The following is a 14,176-nucleotide window of genomic DNA, read 5'->3' on the forward strand; positions in this document are numbered from 1 at the left end:
GTTGCAAGCCCTCTCCGTGGAGGCTAACGACTCGCCCCCAATAGTCAGTGATGGCACCAACTGACTATATCGGGACGCTGGAAACCACAGCCACTTGGTCTTGGATGGGTTGAGCCTGAGTCTGTTTCTCCCCATCCAGATCCGCACGGCCTCCAGGCACCGGGACATCACTTCAGGGGCATCATTGGGGTGGTCCAGGGTGGAGATGTACAGCTGAGTGTCATCAGCGTACTCATGGTACTTCACCCCGAAACCACGGATGATCTCACCCAGTGGCTTCACATAAATGTTGAACAGCAGGGGCGAGAGGACCGACCCCTGTGGCACCCCACATATCTCTATGATCATTTGTATTAAGACTTTTGAAGGGCATGGCCTTGTCCGGTATAATTAGAACCTTTATTCTAATAAAAGTTCTAATTGTTTTTGAAGACTTGGATGGAAATAGTGGTGCAGAAATCCCCACAATTTCAGTATTTGGGAGATCGATCCTGTGATTTGACTTAAGCATCATGAACATGAACAATTCTCTGTCCAAATACTCTTAAAGCTTATGAGGTCCAGACATTCTGGGCCGATCACCATCTATTAACCAGAGGAAACTGCTGTCTTCTTGCTATTTATGTTTTAACCTGTTTTTCTTAGCAGTCCTATGATAATCATGTCACCAAGGCCTAAAATTAGTCTTCTCTATTTCAATCCAGATTGATCCAGGCATGCTAGCACTCACATGTTAACGTGGTCACCACCATGTTTGTTTTCTAAAAGATTTTAATATCCTGCTAAACGAAAGGTTTTATTGATTAGCTTGGAACAAAATTTGTTACACAAACTTGCAAAGAACTTCAAGGAAGAGGTTAACACCAGTATATCTCCTACTTCCTAGTAGATCATATGATCACTACAACCCGTAATGCAGCCAAATGTTGCTTTGCTGCTATAAGGATAAGGCAGAAAATACTGTCTAATAAAACTGCATTTCTTTGGTAACTTCAACATTTTATCTAATGCCTCCTTTTCTTTTTCATCTTTTAATTGTTCTTTTTAATATTTGTGGAGAACTCTATGTATATAAGCATACCTTTACATGGTCTAAGACTGTATTAAACTCTACAACTTGCAACCTAAAGTGGGATAAAAATACAATTATTTAACAATCAGTCGAAAACAACTTTGATATAGTTTGTGGTGGATGGTATGAATGAAAAATTGTGCCTTCATAACTCTTTCTTATTATGGTTGCTATCTAGTTACATCAATGCATCATTGTGAACCTTCTTTTCAATAGGAAAAATGAGGTCAAGGCCTAGTCATTTTCTTGATTGAAACAATACACTACACATTCAGAAAGCTAGTAAGATTAAATTCTTTAATCTCTGAACGGATAGCTGTGAAATAAAGTCTTAGCAAAGTCTTAGAAGTAAATTCTGTTCTCTTGATCAAAAACATAGTTTGCTTGTGATAGTTAATTTAATTAGTCAATAAGCCTTTCTCTTAGATGCTCTTTGATGTGACAAATCTGAGATATACAAGTATTAACATAATGGAGATTTGATTGATTGATTGATTGATTCATTAAACACTGTTCTCCAGAAATATTTCTGAGCTGTTGCTACAAAGTCTGAAATAAAAAGGAAGAAATAAAAAGCAAAGGAAATAATTTGTTTTGTGAAACTGTTGAGAGAATAATTTTCATTATTTCTTCTGTAACACATGTATTGATTTATTATTTGTTCAGATAAAGATCAGGAAAATACTATTCACTATAGTCATGTGATTTTCTTGCGAAACAAGGCTGCCAGGCTTTAAAAATAATCCTTTTCCTTGATTATTCACAGATTCAAATACCTTTATATTAAAGATCTGTGAGGAATATTTCTGTTCTGTAGACAACTTCATTATGTATAGAGTGTGTCTGTAAGACCTTAATTAAAGCAAAATTAATCAGAGAGCTGATAAGTTACAATGTTAAAGCCTTCTCATGTTATACTTGCTTTATAATACTTGGGCAAATACCTCATTGCTTCCTGACTTTATAGGGGTTTTGGAGTGTGTGTGTCAATCATATATGTCTTCCTGGATATGACTACTATTTTTGCACAGATCCCTTTCCTTTAGAGCAGAAGTCTGCAAATAGTTTTCAAGAGGTCTGTGAACTGGAATGAAAAACAAATTACAGTTTTAATTTCACTAACGTCTAACTGAGGCAACAGAGTAATAATATTACGGCCTATAGACTAAAAAAAATATTTGCTAACTTCAGTAAATTATTTGAAATGATGATGAAAGAGTATTGCATCTCTGTGTGTAGTATTTATTTGAGCCCGCCTACAAACTATTACCATGCCCTTCATTTTCACAATACCTAGAAAATAAAATATTTAGAGAAAGTTTAATTGCTTTTTAATGTGCATGTGGATTATGCAAAACGCACATTCATCCACCCTTTTACACACTCTTGAGGAGAAATGAATAAGCATGCAGTGTTTCTATCCTGAATAAGGTTTGAACAAATGAAGGCATTTTAATAAAAAAATAAATTAATCAAGCTAAGAAATGGTTTGTAAATTTCAATAATTAATTCAGACCTAAATTGGTGGTTGGGTCAGTTTAGTGATTGAAATGCTCATATACATTTAGGGGATATGTCTAGCATCTTTTTTTTCTTTTTCTTTTAACAATCCTGTAATCCCTTGCATCGGGGTGGAGTCAGGGTGACTGAATGGAGCTGAATGTTGACTGGCCAGATGCTCTTCCTGATGCTTATGCAGAGATCACAGCAGATATTTTCTCCTTGTGCCCTGACAGAAAAATACCGCTACCTAGGATCGAACTCACAACCTCCTGATTGTGAGGTGAAAGCTCCATGCCGCTCCTTAATCTGGCATCCTTAATTCTGTAAAATTAATAAAGTCTTTACTTAGTTAATTAAGAGGACATGAAGGTGTACAATAATCTATTTCTGAAAGAATAAAATCACAGTCTTTTCATATTAGGGCAGTGTGACATCTTCCCTATTTATTTTGGACCAAAAGGTATGGAGAAGGAAATGTGAATTTCTTAAATTTCCTCCATAATAGCTTCTCCATCAATCAGAGTGCCAAAGGATTCTGGAAACTGGAATCTGAGCCCATGAGAAAATCTGGACTGTTCCGTTACATTTTATTATTTTAAAAAACTGACTGCAGGTTCAGAAATTCCTAAGTGGAGGGTCTTACACAGCCATATCCAGACTGATTAGATGTTTTGTGAAAGACAATTAATTTTCTCAGATGAGCTGCAGTTTGTATCAACTAGTCCTTACTTAATTTACATCTTTTTAGGCTAGTATTTCATTTGATTTCGTGTTTAGCTAGCTTTATTTAAAAATACATATAGGAAAATTCTCACATTTACATAGTTTGTTATTGAACATTTAAAGTATTTTATCTCGATAAATATATATCATTTTAATTTCTGGGAGTGTATTAGGTTGAAATTCCTCAGCATATAGATAGGAGGAGGTAAGTTATTAATTAAGTGCCTTGGGAAAGCAGTTCCTCAAGATGTAATTGAAGTGTTTGTAATGAGTTTAAGCAATAACTCTACTATGGCCTTGACATGGGAAGGTGAAAGTAAGCATTGCTTTTAATTGCTGAAGTTTGGCCAGTATTGAATAGTAGCTGGAGGAGCATAGTTTAGAGGAAAAGAGGTCATATATGATGGGTTGTGCATGGATCTGTAGATTTGTCAATGGAAGCAAAGGAATTTATTTATTTAGGACAGACAACTTGTGGATATTAAAAAAAAAAGACCTTTAAATGTAGTCTTAACCAATTAACACTTTTGGAAATAGGGAAGAATCCGTATTATTGGAAAAGTACAGTGAATCTCTGAATGAATCTCACCAGAACAATTATGGGGACCATACCACATACAGAAAGTCTCTTAGAGCCATGTGGTAGGAAACACCCCTCCCCTCACTTTCATGCAACAAGTGAGATTATAAAGAACTAGGAGGAAGACAGGGAATTTGTTTATAGGTCCCAAAATTGTATGGATGTAGTTTATAAAACTTACATGAAGAACGATGAAGTCTGGCCATCGTGGAAGGGAAAATGAACGATAGGTGTCCTTAAAAGTGGAATTATTAAATGGCACATGCATGGCATTTAAAGATGATGTTAAATAAGTTCAAAAACTGGATTTGGGGGTTGGAGGAAGCTGCAAGAAGACTAAATAACAATTTAAAAGTCTCCACTTTCAAATTTGTCTTTGCCTTGATTTCTCTTAGGAATCTTTTGACTTCAATGTACCATTCCAGTAACAGACTTTAAATAGAGCCTGTTCTTAAGTTTTTATGCTTAAGAAATCAGGTCCATGATTATTTATACATAACTAGTGCCTTAGGATATTGCATATTATATAAAAGTCTTGTATTTAGACTTTTGTTAGTATTAGAGCCAAAGGCATTCACGTAGCATAAATGCTTAAGTTGAAAGACGTATTTTTAGTTTTTTGTTTAGCATTTTTTAAAATAGAAAAACTGTCATAGCAAGAAAATGTGTATCAGAAAGGATGTGAACATTTAATTTATTATTTTACTTTTAGGATCTCGACCTTTATGAGAGAGAAAATATTTTAATGTCATTCTTCCTCCAAAGAATTAAGACCCATTCTGTTGTACCATGCAATCCTTTTCTAATATTTTCTCCTTTGACAGGCTATCAAACAACAACACATTAAGATGATGCATATGAGAATTTTGCATGATGGGGAATATTATAGTAAAAAATATAGTGGCTTTCTAATGCAGCCTTTTTGTAATTGCTACAGTGTGGTGGAAGCTTAAATGGGATGGCAAGTTAAACCATGTTCTCCAGAGGTGTCAAGGGGCTGTGCTTCAAATATGAAGAATTAATCAGAATGGGCAAAGACGCAGATTTTCTGATTGCACAAAAATGCCAGTCAATTTTTTTTGTAGGTGCCAAGGAATTTAAAAATGCCTTTCCCCATTTTTCAACTTAATCTAGTCCTAAGCTCTTACATTAGATCAGGTTTTGGTGTTAAGACGTCAGCTCATCCTGTTGATTTCCTTCTCTGTAGGAGTATTATTTCCCTTTCCCTATCCAATTATATTCATTTACATATTTATTGATTTACTGCTTGCACTATCCCCAGGGTTCAGGGCAGATAAGTAGCATTTATGCATGACAGATAAAATCCAGTCTCCAGCACTACCCAAAGGCAAACAGTTCATTCTGAATGCTGTCAGACAGCAATATAATGAAGATAGCATGACTGACTGACAGGATCTCTCCCAGGCCAGGATATTTAGAAGCAGCAGAAGAAGCAGCTTCTGTCCTGTCCTATCCTTATATTATATTTAGGAACTATTGAACTTTATTCCAACCTACTTAATTGGTTCTGATTGGCAAAGTTCTGGTACCAAAAAACGAAAGAAAAATGTCAGTACGTTGTATCTTCAATAGATTAACAGAGTTGGAAGGGACCTTGGAGGTCTTCTAGTCCAACCCCCTGCTTAGGCAGGAAACCTTGTACCATTTCAGACAAATAGTTATCCAATCTCTTCTTAAAAACTTCCAGTGCATTTACAACTTCTGGAGACAAGTTGTTTTACTGATTAATTGTTCTGTCAGGAAATTTTTCCTTAGTTCTAAGTTGCTTCTCTCCTTGATTAGTTTCCATCCATTGCTCAGGTGCTTTGGAGAATAGCTTAACTCCTTCTTCTTTGTGGCAGCCCCTGAGATATTGGAACACTGCTGTCATGTCACCCCTGGTTCTTCTTTTCATTAAACTAGACATACCCAGTTCCTGCAACCATTCTTCATATGTATCTCAGAGGGTTATGTTTTGTTCATATGTATATGGTTGAGGAGACAATGTTATGCAACAAATTGTCCATGAGGAAGAATATTTTCAAAATGCAGTGAGTCAGTATAGTGCATATTTTGAATATCTGAATTTTGATTGTATGCCAGTATACTGCATATCTCTCTTAGTTGGTGGGAGATTATTATTATTATGGTTCGTTGCACAGTCAGCCAGGTGTTCAGGCTGGGTTTGGCATTTTTGTTTACCTATCAAGTTCTTTCTAAGGACCTGAGGTAGGCAGATCTGGATGTTTGATAGTGTTACAGATATTATCGCAAGATGGAAACTGTTTTGAGTAAAGTCACCTTTTGCAATTGACTGATGGCGAATTTGTCAATGCCGATGGTGTTCAAGTGGTGCTCCAATTGTTTTGGGTTTATACCCAAGGCCTCTATTACTATTGGTATTATTATTATTACATTTTATTTACTACTTATCTCGCCATGAGGCTGCTCTAGGTGTCTTACAATAAAAAGGAAGAAAAATGAAATGTGTGTGAACAGAACAGAAGTAAAATAATAGAATAATAAAATAAACAGACAAAGAAACAACAAGAATAATTTCATCAATATGATAACCAAAAAGATGGGTGGGTGGAGAGCAGAGAGCAAGGAGGGAGAGGAAGTGGAATCTGCCACCAATCTAGTAGCCACCTCCAGTGGTATTTTGGTTTGGAAGATGATTCTAGATTAGAAAACATAGAATAATATGGACATGTATTTAAATGTGTAAACTTTAAATGGCTATGCATTTCACACAAAGTGACTCTATCCAAGTATGCTTGCATAAAAGCAGGCTTTGGTTGTGATATATTGATCAAAGTGTATCAAAACTTATTACTATTATTCTTACTATTAGCAAGAAATTCTGTCTATAGCAAGGGAATAACTAAGAATTAACCTAGTTTACACTTTCACTAGTTTATTATGTGAATGTGTTAATTGATGGCAATTATAGTGGGTAGTAGAAGTCAGTTTCTGGTGATGACCATGGAAATGTCAACTTGGAGTATAAGTGGATTTCAACAGTAACATGCATAAAATAACAAAAGAAAAGAAAGAAAAATTAATGTATTTTCATTCTGTGAAACTTAGATAAATGGAAAGAATGTTAGAAATTTGAATGGAAGTAATCTAATTTTGTCATGTGGAATTGAGAGCAAGAAATAGATTCCATAAAGAGATTAGAATTATAGTTATTGACAAAGGCTGTAGTAACAGAATTTTACAAGTGTTACTGCATTTTTCTTTCCCAACCTCTTAAATCCCAGAGAATCAGAAAAGAGACAGAGTCTTTCTAACTCTTTCCTTTCATCCTGGGCTCAAAACATACTTATATACTGTTTTTGTTAACAGTTTCTGATACTTTTCCAAGGTCATCTCCATGGTTTCCTCCATGAAAATTTGCAGGAAAATAAAGACATGGATATAGATTTGGAATGAAAATAAAAAATGTACATCAGAAATAATGAACTGATGTCATTTAAATTGTCTATGCAAGTATATATGAAAGTAAGAATTCACAGGGTTGGAGAGTTTATAATTTTGTTCATATATTCCTATAGCAAAGGAATTAATATAAATCCAAAAGCCCAACTGATTTGATTGTTTATAATAAAAAAGAGTATTAATATTGGTTATAACAATGAGATGTTGGGAATGTGGGAAAGTCCCATTTTGAGATGGTATCAAGAATGGATTTTGGGAAAAATGGATATGGAATTAAAACAAAAGAGTGATATTAAAGAGAATGGAAGTAGAATTCTCCATGAAGAGAAAGTACAAGTCCTATATGAACATAACAAGACAGATTGATCTTCCAAGTAAAATTATTGAAAAGTGGATGTAAATAAAAGGATATGGAATCTGTTTGAATAAATATGTTGTAAAATGCCATCGGACAGTATGGAGTTAAGCTGAAAGAAAAACTAAATGCACTGAAAGGCTCTGGATAAGAAAAAAAATACAAAAAAAGATTGTTGCAAACATGATGAGAGAAATATATTGTATAATGGATATATATATAGAGAAAAATAATTGGAAAGAATATAATCAGACAGAAAGACAGTTATGAATGCAGAGAAAATGCAGAGAAATTTGGTTGAAAACAAAAAATAATCTTAGAAGTAATAAAGAGGGCTAGATCAGAGGCCTCCAACAGAGTAAATGCAATTAAAATAAGAGTAATTTGGGATAAAACTGAAACTGTATTTCAGAGATCTCAAAATGATGGTGAAAATTTAATGGAGGAATTTAAAATAATGTCATGAATATATAGTACAAGACAAAAATGATATAAAGAAAGTAATAAATGCAGAAAATACTGAAAAATCATAAGGCTACAAATATAGATAGTATAATAGGAGAAGTGATAAAATATGTACATGATTTATTCAATGGCTGTGAGATATAAGTGAGCCTTTATGCCAGGTAGGAAGTGTCCAGAATTGATGTTTTTTCCTCTTCAGCAATTCATTGAGAAATCTAATAATATGAAAGAGTAATTTTATTGTACATTTGTTGATTCAAAAATATATATAGGAAAAATCTAGGTACCCATGTTTTCCCGAAAATAATAGCCTGTCTTTTTTTTTTTTTTTGCAACAAAAAAAGCCCCAGGTCTTATTTTCGGGGGGGGGAGGGGTTGTTGTCCACTGACTCACCTCATTTGCACGGGTTGCCCCCAGCTTCCCTTTTCGCTGTCAGAAGCCTTCAAGAACTTCTTTGGCTTCAGAGAGTTGCAACCAGGCCTCGCATACCTTGGCCCATTTCTTCTGCAGCCAGCAAGGCTTTCCTGAAGGCCTCTATAGCCGATAACAGAGCTCTGGATTGATCCTTGTTAGGGACTTCAGGCTGACATCGTGGCGGTATCGGATGTGAGGAGCAGATTTCCCACGCCAAATTCTCCCTTTTGGAGGGCTCAGAAAGGAGCTAAAGCCACCCTGTAGGGGTGGTGAAGAAAAGTGTGGTGCCCTGTAGTTCGGGGAGAGCAGCAACTCTCCTGCTGGACTCAGGGTTTCTTCCCTCTCCCTCAATGAGAAGAGGCAGCTATCATGCCACGAAACTGGGATAGCTGAGGCAACAAAGAAATGTGCAGGAGCGGTGCAGATGAATAGTGATTGGAGCTGGGTGAGAAGATTCCTTTTTGTTTAGACCCTAACTTTAAAGAAAAAAAGAAAGAGGAAAATCCAGGGAAAGAGACTCTTAGAACTATTTTTTAAAGCGGCGAACTACCATAGAGAGAAAAATCTTAGACCTGAAAGAAAGGAACTAAGGGGAGAAAAGCTAAAGACCTTTTAAAACATAGAAATTGGGCAGGCGTTGTTTTGGAAAGGCATTAAAAATGCTGGACTATCTACTTGAATTCTCTCTCTCTCTCTCTCTCTCTCTCTCTCTCTCTCTCTCTCTCTCTCTCTCTGTGTGTGTGTGTGTGTGTGTGTGTATGCACACTAGCAAATGGTGAGAATGGTGTAAAACAAGAATGTGTGATGTTTACTTGGTGTAGTAGTTCAGGTACCAGGCTGGAGACTGGGAGACCTTGAGTCAGGGGTGGGTTCTAAATTTTTTTACTACCGGTTCTGTGGGCGTGGCTTATTTTGTGGGTGTGGCTTGGAGGTCATGTGACTAGGTGGGCGTAGCTGGTCAGAGTCATTTCTGGAAGGTCCTCACACTTACGACCAGTCCTCGCACTTACGACCCGACTCATTTGTTTGCTTTTAACACTGATCAGCTGTAGGACGGCCCTTTGAAGCCCCGCAGCAAGAGTTTAAACAGTTTTTTTCCCTCTAGTCATCAGCTGGGACTCAGGAGGCAGCAATAGATTGGGGGTGGGACCAAATAAAAGGTAAGAATAACGTGGGGGGGGTGGGGGGGTGGGAGGGCAGGGGGGGGAGAACCTGTTCGGTGACATCATATCGTCACCGCTACCGGCTTGGCCGAACCGGAACCGACCCGGGAGGAACCCACCACTGCCTTGAGTTCTAGTTCCACTCTGGGTATGAAAGCATCTGGCTCACTCTTTCTCAGCTCTAGGAGGGAAATTACAAAATCTTGCCAAGAAGACTGCAGAGATTAAGTCCAGGCCATTAGCAGAAGTAAACACAGACTTGAAGATTGTGTGTGTGTGTGTGTGTGTGTGTACACCCACCCACCATTGTTTAATGTATTTATGGAAAAATGTATAACGGTTACTTGTATGTATTATTGTATGACATCTGCTAGAGGTATCAAAATTGGGGATTTGAATGCACATGTACTTTTGTTTGAAGATGATGATGTGTTTCTGGCTGAGAACTGGAATGATTTTCAGCAAATGTCATTATTGATTGTACGATGCAACAAGGAGTATGGAACTGAAAATTAACATAATTAAGATATATTGTTTCTTTTTCTTTAATCTATCAACTAATTTACTTGACTTGGTATTTCTTAATATTTAGTCCTAAAGTACAAACCACCTCATGTGCAAGGTGGTAAAAAGCAGAGTGTCATTTTCAGGAACAACAATATTTACCTGTATGATTTCATGATATGAAGAATAACATGTCATGGGGCTTTCATTCTGGCATGCTATGTTTTCATGGACAACTTTGGTGTCGCATAGTTGTTTTCGATAAAGAAACGTTTAATTAAATATTACAGAAGAGATTGTTGTCAATCTGATCTAATTTATCTATCGCATTACATCCCATGTAAAATGATAGGGTATCAGTGACAGAAAACACTGAACAGTATATATGTGCAATCCTAAATTACCGAGTGATAAATATATATTTCTAATAGGCTCTTATCAGTTCTTTTATTTTCTAATTCCTTCTTGGAATGCAAACTCATTGCATTCCAACTGCAGTCTTGCAGAATGCAATGCATTCCAACTGCAGCCAAGAAGACTCAACTGCAGTCTTCTTGGCAAGATTTTGGAATCTCCCTCCTAGAGCTGAGAAAGAGTGAGCCAGATGCTTTCATACCCAGGGTGGAACTAGAACTCAAGGTCTCCCAGTCTCCAGCCTGGTGCCTGAACTACTATACCAAGTAAATATCTCACATCACACACAAACTCATTTGTATTCCAAGAAAAAAATTGCTTGAATATTAAAAGTGTTGACGTACATATAAGTTGACTTACTATAAACATAATGTTATAATTTTAATTGTTTATGAAAAAGGAACCATTGAAATAATGCATTTCCTTCTCCGTAGGAAATATGTGAATATATTTATGATTTGCCACATCCTGCTCTTGTGTTTCATATCACATTATTTCAGTCTTATAAGAAGTGACATATAATTTTACTGTATAAACCCCTGTGACACAGTGCATAATGTCTGGTCAAGTATTGAAATGAGGAAAAGAGTTTTTAAAGCCATGGTTTATGCCACATTATATTGTCATATGAGAATTCACCTTTCCTTTATAGCAAAACAGGACTGGCACATTTTGTTATCTACTTAGCATTACTGCTTTTTCTTTTGACATATTTAGAGTCCATTTCTGGTGCTCACAGGATAGCAATATAAAATGTAAACAATATCAGTACTTACTGCAGAAGATTCCTGAAAAAAATATTGAATAATAGGAGAGTTCTAGAGGAATGTTTCTTAAACATTTTGCTCACCCATTTCCACTTTTAAAAAGTATGGAACCCCAAGTAACTTTTATTTGTATTGTTTTTATTTACCAACATATACTGTATTAAAAATTAAAATTTATTCATCTGTAGAGGTGGGATACGATAGTTAAAGACACAGCTTGTCAGCTGGAAAGCTGAAAGCCTGGGTTCAGGATCCAAGTGCAGTGTGATGGGTGAGTTCCTGCTACTTGCCCCAGCTTCTGCCTACCTAGTACTTTGAAAGCATGCAAATGTGAGTAGATAAATAGGTACCACTTGGGTGGGAAGATAACAGTGATCAGTGGGCCTTGGTGTACAGTCATGCTGGCCACATAATCATGGAATTCTCATTGGACAACGCTGACTCCCTTGGCTAAGAAACGGAGATGAGCGCTGCCCCCTAGAGTCAGACACGACTGGAGAGGGGAAACCTTTATCTCTTTACATTTGTAGAATATTTATTGAATCATGTCAAAACAGCAATATCACATTAGATAGTAGAGATTAACACAAATATTTCTCATGAAAAACCCTGTATTTTTAATGACAAGAATTACATTTTAAAACATTTTTTGCAAATGTCTTTAATATCTGTCCATTTTGATTTTGACCCTGTGAGAGGGTCTTGGGGGACTTGTAGGGCTCCTCAGCCAAGGATTACTTTTGAGAACAATAGATTATTAGACTGTGTGATCAGGCTAACATTTCATATTAACCCAAAAGTAAGATTCTCTCTCTCTCCCTCTCCCTCTCCCTCTCTCTCTCACACACACACCATTTGAAGAGAGGGGAAATATAATAATAAACTTAAGCAAAAGCTTTGACAGTCACTCTCTCCCAATCTATGCTAACTTGCAGGATGGTTGTGAGGACAAGAAAAAGTATACCTTGAGAAAGTGTGTGTTTGTCATGATGGCTTGCATGTGGGGAAGCTGCCATCCACCTAAGGTAACTGCAGTTTGGCTGAAGATATTCATGGCATTTCCCACAAATGCTTAGCTTGGGAAGCCAGGTAGGGAATGTCTGGAGATGGACTCTGAAACTAAGAGGCTGCTCTTATTTCTGCTTTGTCATTATTATGGCACTACTTTTCAACCTGCCGTTGACCAATTTTAATTGAACGCAAAAAGGAGAAGACAGGAATAGAAAATTAAATATTGATCTAGGGAATAGACCTGTGTTGATTACGGAATATTTCTAACGGCCCTAAGCTAGAAGTTATTTGGGATAGAGATCAGTGGAAGGATGTTGATTTAATTGGATGAATTTGTAAGCATTGTCATTTTCTCAAATTGAGATTTTTTCAGCTACATATGAATGGAAGTGGAAGCATTGCAATGAAGATCTGCCTCGTATGAAATCTTATTATTAAGCAAGGACTGGGCCTAGAGCAATGTTTCTCAACCTTGACCACTTTAAGATGGTTGGAGAATTTTGGGAGTTGAAGTTCACCTAGTTTAAAGTTGCGGAGGTTGAGAAACACTGGCATAGAGTTTGGCTGGTGGGTGATATTAAAAAGCAAAAAGGGAAATAACTTAACATGCCTTTACAGAGGATAAACTTGCTGGAAAATTACTGTGATTTAGGATGCACCCAGTTTAGGATGCACCCAGCCCAGTCCAATCAGTCTCTTGATGCTGATCAGGGCGAACAGACATACTTCTTAGTTCAGTTAGCAAAAATGTAGCTTTTTTTTTTAAAGACAGCAGACTTAAAACAAGTTAACTGACAAAACAAAACCAAAAAATGGGCAAAATCAGACAACAGTGACAAATCTTCTCAGCTTCTCAAATCTGATGCTTTTCAAATGTGGTCAAAAGAGTAGGTAAAAATAATAAACATAATAGAATCTCTTCTTGCCTTTCTAATTATCATAAAATGCAGAACCTATGTGTAAGAGCTTGAGATAAAAATAATTCACTGCCTACTACTCAGCAGCTTTGCACTTTCTTAATATTTCTGCTCACTTATTAATGTGAAAAGGCAAAATAGAAAACTATAAATGTTCCACATTGTAATATAACCTACATTTTACTGTGACCAGAAATCAATGTTGGCATTATAAAAAAAATTGTGCATGGAGGCCACACACGTAAGGATAATGTGTTCCATTAGCAACCAATGTGTTCATTTTAAATTGCTTATTTAGACAGGTCTGTTGGTGGATGACAATATGAGCAAATATAGTTTTTGCTGGAAAATCTATACAGCAGCAAATGATACAACTGATAGAATTCTATTCTGTATTACTGTCCCCCTTGTTAACCAATAAATATTTGAAATGCAGTCTTGGATTTCTGCAGTTAAAGAGAACAAGGAGCATTAAAAATAGGCACAAATCAGGTATGTCTCATGGATAATGTGGGATGTTTTAGAGAAATATATAAACAGCAAAACCATTTAGGTGTATTATGGACGTCACATGACGGTAAACAATATGAAGAAGACTATAGAAGTCATGACATTTTTTACATCTCTAGACGGTGGAGGTTTGATGGTATATATAGTTTGTTATTAATATTGATATAAAAGAAACTTCCCTGAGCTCCAGTAGCATTGCTTTCACTTGGATTAAAACTCACATTTAACCCTAGAAAACAAAAGTAGTCCAAACCTATGAACTTCAAGGAGATATGGAAGATCTTAATGAAGATATGGTTGAAATAAGCAGTGTACTCAGGCTCAGGAATCTGA

The 14,176-nt window shown here is 36.3% G+C and overlaps 1 protein-coding gene across 3 annotated transcripts in view; it reads left to right on the forward strand.

The window, feature by feature from the left end:
- The window catches only part of VAV3 (vav guanine nucleotide exchange factor 3), a 181,596-nt gene that overhangs the window by 103,297 nt on the left and 64,123 nt on the right, over positions 1–14,176 (forward strand). The window lies entirely within an intron of this gene.

This window comes from Pituophis catenifer, unplaced genomic scaffold (genome assembly GCF_029215685.1).
Source record: "Pituophis catenifer annectens isolate HBS135680 unplaced genomic scaffold, rPitCat1.0.hap2 SCAF_3, whole genome shotgun sequence".
In the NCBI taxonomy this organism is placed as follows: Eukaryota; Metazoa; Chordata; class Lepidosauria; order Squamata; family Colubridae; genus Pituophis; species Pituophis catenifer.